Source organism: Lotus japonicus, chromosome 6 (assembly GCF_012489685.1).
Source record: "Lotus japonicus ecotype B-129 chromosome 6, LjGifu_v1.2".
Lineage (NCBI taxonomy): Eukaryota > Viridiplantae > Streptophyta > Magnoliopsida > Fabales > Fabaceae > Lotus > Lotus japonicus.
In genome coordinates, this window is record NC_080046.1 from 14900481 (window position 1) to 14907190 (window position 6710).

A 6710-nucleotide genomic window follows, 5' to 3' on the forward strand; every position below is an offset into this window, starting at 1 on the left:
CATCTCTGATGATGATTCTGATGATGTTCCTCTGACTGAGTCCTTTGCTGATAGTGTTGCTGCGAGGATGAAGAAGAAAAGAAGAGTTTCTTCTCCTGAAGTTACTCCTACTACATCAAAGAAATCCAAGTCTTCACCTATAACCTACAAGTCACGACAGGCCAGTGTGAAGAGTAAGGGAAAGCAAAAGGAAGACAAGACTCCCACTGAGAAGAAGAAGAGGAAGATTCCAGTTGAAGTTGAAGACTCTGAGTCAGATGTTGAAGTCGGTGTCCAGGACATTCGATCTTCTGAGAAAAAGAAGTTTTCTAGTAAGCGTATTCCTCAGAACGTTCCTGCTGTTCCTATTGATAGAGTGTCTTTCCACTTAGAAGAGAATGTTCAGAAGTGGAAGTTTGTTTGCAAGAGGAGAATTGCCAAGGAAAGGGAAGTTGGCTCTGATGTTCTTGAATGCAGAGATGTTATTGCACTTATTGAGAAAGCAGGTATGATGAAGACTATTCAGAATATTGGAAGGTGCTATGAGAAGCTTGTGAGAGAGTTCTTGGTGAATCTCTCTATTGATGTGGGACTTCCTGATAGTGCAGAATTCAGGAAAGTCTATGTGAGGGCTGAATGTGTAATGTTCTCACCTGTTGTGGTCAATCAAGCACTTGGAAGAAGTGCTATTGAATTTGTTGATGAAGAAGTGTCCATGGATGATGTTGCCAAGGAGCTTACTGCAGGTCATGTGAACAAGTGGCCCAGCAAGAAGTTGTTGTCTACTGGAAATCTCAGTGTGAAGTATGCTATCCTTAACAGGATTGGTGCTGTGAATTGGGTTCCTACTCAGCATACCTCTGGTGTTTCTGCAACGCTTGCCAAATTGATCTATAGGATTGGCAAGTCTATTGCTTTTGATTTTGGAACTTTTGTGTTTGAGCAGACATTGAAGCATGCTGATACTTGTGCTGTAAAGCTGCCTGTTTCATTTCCTTCTCTTATCTCTGAGATCATTCTTAAGCAGCATCCTCAGATTCTCAGGGCTAATGATGTGGCTATGTCTCGTGGTGTTCCAATCACCTTGGATCAACGTTTATTTATGGAGCCACATGTCCTAGACATTGCTATGCCAACCAGCAGGACAACTGCCCCTCCTGTGACTGAATCTGGCACTAAGGCCATAATTGCTGAATTACTTGAAGTCTCCAAGGCTTTGCAGGAGACAATCAGGGTGAGCACTGCCAGGAAGCTCAAGGTTGACGCTTTGCTACTCAAGCTGCAGGAAGAAGAACGCCAAGGTGGTGAACAAAGTGCTACTGCTACAACTGCTCAGGATGTGAGCGATGAAGAGGAGGAAGGATCTGATGAGAGTAAAGAGGAGAGTGCAGAAGGATCAGGAGAGGATTCTAGTTCTGAAGACTAGTTTGCTATGTTCTTTTGCTATTTTCTTTTGTTTTTGGATGTATTCGTGCACCCTTTGCAAATTTGTGCTAAAAAGGGGGAGTAGTTGGAAGCAGTTTAGTTTGAAGCAGTCTGTTTGAAGACCTATGGTCTGTAATATTTTGTGCTACTGCTATGAAGACCACTGCTATGAGGACCTATGTTCCTACTGTGAAGTTGTTTCTGTGAAGTTGCATCTTCTGGTTTTATGTGGCTAGCTAAACTTAGCTTTATGAGGATAGCTTATGTGCTGCTAGCTTTTGATAGTAGTATTTTTGATATGCTGATGTTCAAGCTGAGCTATTTTGGTGTCATTATGTGCTAAGGCTTGATTGTACTTCTGGTTGTGTGTTTGTGCTGCTAAGTGTTTTGTTCCAACTATGCCTTTTTAAGTATGATAGTTGGTTGTGTAGATGCATTAGTTGAGGGGGAGCAATGTTTAAGGGGGAGAATTGATTCTCTAGTTTTTATCCTCTCTGATTGTGAGTTGTTTTAGACAAAATTTGACAAAGGGGGAGATTGTTGGAATATGTTGCCATGCATTTTGTCAAAACAACCGATTGTCGAAGCAGATGCCGTGGCATCTGTCCTCGTGAAGCTAGGGCATCAGTCCTCAGCTTGTGTTTCTGTTGTGGGCCCTCTGAAGATTTACTGAAGATATGTTTTTGAGTTACTTGAGGAGCAAGTAGCTATTCCAGAAGGGTTTTATTTGTTGGGTTGTTATTTATTGAAACAATCTTTGTTAAAAGATTGGTTTCTATCTTTACTTGTGCAATAAGAAACCGAATATATCAAGATTGCGTTTTAAATTGCTGTTACTACAATCTGTTTCTTCAGCCCATGCTAACCCTGAAGCCCATGCTACCGCTGCTGAAGTCTATAAAAGGATGAAGACCTAAAACATGAAGATGACCGAAGCTGATAGAGAGAGATCGAGTGTTTTAGGATTTGTTATGGTGCTTTGTCCTTTGTTAGTTGTGAATCTGTCTTTGCTCACTGATTCTATAAAGCAAAGAGATATTCTGTGTGTTTGATTGCGTTCAAACTCTACTTGTTCATTGTGTTCACTAATCACTGTGGCAGTGATTGAGAGAAAGTGAGTGGGGCTCTCATACTTAGGTTGAGATTCTAAGTAGAAATACACTGGGTAGATTAGGAAGTGAACTATGAACTGAGTTGTTCATGAGTGTCTGTAATTCCTGAATCTTGAGATAGTGGATTTCCTTTCTTTGGGTGCAAACCCTCCAGACGTAGGTGAAAGTTTTTCACTGAACTGGGTTAACAATTACTGTGTGTTATTGTTTCTGTTGTTAAGTTTTGTTTTACTGTTAAGCGGTTGTCGAACCTCTTGTCCCAGCATCGTGCAGGACAATCGTATCAGAGGGAACCTGAATTACACCGGTAATAACCGACTAAACCCACAAAACTTCTTATTTCTGTCACTGTCTTCGGTTGTTCCCAAGCTAAAACAGTCTCTACCTTCGTTGGATCTACAGTTATGCCCTCTTTGAAGATGACATGGCCCAATAATTTGACTTCCTCGAGCCAGAATTCACACTTAGAAGGGTTCGCATACATCTCCTTCTCCCTTTGTTGCAGATGTTCCTCATGTTCCTTAGCATCCTTGGAGTAGATCAGAATATCATCGATAAACACCACCACAAACCGATCCAAGAACGCATGAAAAGTACGGTTCATATGATCCATGAAGATGGCAGGTGCATTTGTCACCCCAAATGGCATCACTAGGTACTCGTAGTGTCCATAGCGGATTCTAAAAGCAGTCTTCGGAATATCCTCAGTTTTCACCCTAATCTGATGGTAGCCTAATTTCAAATCTATCTTTGAGAACACAGTAGCTCCTCGGAGCTGATCCATCAGGTCATCGATTCTAGGCAACGGATATCAGTTCTTGACAGTTGCTTTGTTGAGTTGTCGATAATCCACACAAAGTCTAGACCTTCCATTCTTCTTCTTTACCAACCATACTGGCGCTCCCCAAGGTGAAACACTCGGTAAAATGAACCCTTTCGACGAAAGCTCCTCCAACTGAGATTTCAATTCAGCTAACTCTTCGGGTTCCATCCGGTAAGGTGCGATCGAAATCGGTCCTGTTCCTAGTACAATGTCAATAACGAACTCTACATCGCGCACAGGCGGCAATCCAGGTACATCACCCGGAAAGATATCAGCGAAATCCCGTACTACTGGGATGATGCTCACATCTGAGTCCTTCTTACCCTCCAGTTTTAGCAACAACGAGTACTCCAACGATCCTTCCCTTAACGATACCACTTTGTGGTTCGCAGACAGAAACTCTGAAAGATCCGAGTTCGGAAAAACTACCCTCTTTCGGTGGCAATCCAAAAGACAATGGTAAAAGGATAGCCAATCCATCCCTAGAATAACATCTAGGTTTTTAAGGTTTAAGCATACTAGCGACCCAGTAGCCTTCTCTACAAGCACTTGAAATCACACGATTCCTAGCGGCCTAATGGAATCCTCGATATCGTAACGTAGCCCATTTACAAACCTCTTGCACATATAATGCTCGTCCACGTGAATAGAAAAGAATCGAAAGTGTTTTTCCAGCGACACCAGCTTCGCAGCATACTCTGGCACCGACATGCTTCCTTGACGAAGAGTCAGAAATTGCGACTCCTTCTCATCACGTGCGCTTTCCGGAAAGTACTTCTCAAGAAAAGTAGTACAAAATGAGTCCCAGTTAACCTCCATGATCATCATTTTACCTCGCCACCAATACTCTGCATCTCCCAATATCAGTTAAGTAGCATAGCCCACCTTGGCTCCTTCTAGAGTTTGCAATACTCCAAAGATCTTCTCTATCTCTTGAATCCACATGTCAGCCTTATCTGGATCAGTCCCTCCAGTAAACTTAGGTGGATCTTGATGCCTAAAGTCATTCAATCCCTTGTTATGATCCAGTGTAATCTCCCTCTACTATTGATGAAGATCGCGTGCAGCTTCCTCCACTTGTCTTTGTGCGTTCGCATTAGCCTGTGCAGTCATTGCTTGCGCCATTGTCGCCGCCACTTCCGCTAACTGGTTCACATTCACAATCTCGCACCTTCAAACACATAGTTGAAGGTATGTAAAACGGTAGAAAGGGGGGGTTTGAATAACGTTTTCAGAATACAACTTCCACCTTAAAGATTTTAACAAATCTTTCGAGAACAAAGTGCTTAAGATAAGAGATAGAAAAGCACACAAGGATTTTATCCTGGTTCACTTGATAAATCACTCAAGCTAATCAAGTCCACCCGTTAAGGTGATTTCTTCCTTCTTAGAATGAAGGCAATCCACTAATCAGGTAAATGTTACAACTGCACTTGAAACCTACAAGTGACTAACAATACACTGACTTTGCTCACACTAAGATTCACTCTCTTAGTCTTCTCTAGGATCCGATCAACCTTGATCTCCTAAAGGTAACTAAACAACTGTTTAAGAAAGAATGTTTACAAAGAATTTGCTTCTGAAAAGCTAATAGTAAACACAATGAATTCAGATGAAAGAATGCTTAGAAGGTTTGAATATAGCTTGCGCGTGTGAGATTCTTCCAACAACATCTTTCAATCTTCAGCCTCTATTTATACTCCAAGGATTAGGGTTTGAACGCTGCATGAGAATGCTACCTTTGGAGGGCAGTTCTGGAAATTCCAGCTTCTGCTAAGGCTGAGAATGTTAGGTAGGTCGTCAGGATAGTACATTTCCTTTTGTACTTGGATAGTGACTTGACCTTTAAACCTAGTAGACTTCTGATCAGGGGAATGCTTCATGTTGGAACTTGTGAAGCTCGTTGATCAGAGTTAGAGGGAAGCAGAGATCCTCTGACCGTTGTATCTTCTGATTCTGAACTCAGAGGGAAGTACATGGTCTCCAGAGCCATCTTGCTTCTGGACATCAGAGATTCCACTTTTCAGCTTCTGGATCTTCAGAGTCTTCTACACCATCAGAACATCTGAACCCTTAGAGTGTCTGGGTTGTGAGAACGTCTGGATCTTCAGAACTTCAAGTGACTGAGTCCATATCAGAGCTTGTAAGGCTTCAGATCTTCTGAAGCTTTTCTACTGTTCAGAGTGAACATAGATGTTGCGAAAGCGTTGCTTGGGTCACTCTTTAAGCACAATGCTTCTGATTTGGTGAGATAAAATTGAGGTCAGAGCCTGTAAATAGCACACTCAGAAAAACACGTTAGAGTACCATAATTGTTCATACTCAAATGTTAACTTGTAATCATCAAAACATAGAGTTGTACTACTCGATCAAAACTTGATCTTATAATCTCCCCCTTTTTGATGATGACAAAAACCAAGTATTTTGATGAACAATTCTTAAACAATAAACTGAATTCACTCAGAGTTTAGAGAAATAGAATTAGACTTATCTTGATGTGAATAGTTTATTTTACTCAATCTGAATCCAAGTCACAGCTTGATTCTGAGCATAATTCCCCCTGAATCTAAGACTTAATGAAAACGTTAGAAATGTCTAGATTTTGAGCTAAATAATATAAGAGTTCAGAGTGAAGGCGCATGACATAGATGAAATAAAATAATTAGAGTGCATAAGTATTCAGAGTCAACAATACGTGGTATCAGAGTCAAATAGAATCACTTCAGAAGAAGTGAAATGTATTCCTTGTATTTGCCCAGTGACACATCTATGTCATAAAGGTGGAACTCTTAAATTCTCCAAAAGAAAAAATAAATCACACTAACACAGCTTACACATCAAAAACTGGGTGTACTCCCCCTTTTTGTCATAAGCAAAAAGTATGGGGTGTGAAAAACTTAGCTTGAAGTACAAGGTACTCCCCCTTAGAGAAGGTCTAAGTTTCAAAACGATGGAGAAAATAAACGATGCATGAATGAGAGTTAAGCGAATTAAATAAAAGAAGGGAGTTAATGCAAAAGAAGAACGTTTACCACCGGCCACGGGAGTAAAGAGAAGCTTCAGTTACCAAGGACTTAACCTTGAGAAACTGTAGGAGCAATAACTTCCAAGAATTGAATGAAGCTTATATAAAGCGATTTAGAAGAGGGTAAGCTTCAAAACAAGATTAATACCAATAAAGAGAAAATGGCATCATACAGAATGGCATTGGAAGAGCTCAGAAGGAAAGCCTTCGAGGAAGACATGTTCCTGAACATCCGGCACCCTGATGGTACACGAACGATACAAGAGTTGACGAAGACACTGCTTGAAGAAGATCTTGGTCCAGAGCTGGAGAAAGATCTGAAAGAATTCCTTGACTTCGTGGAGGA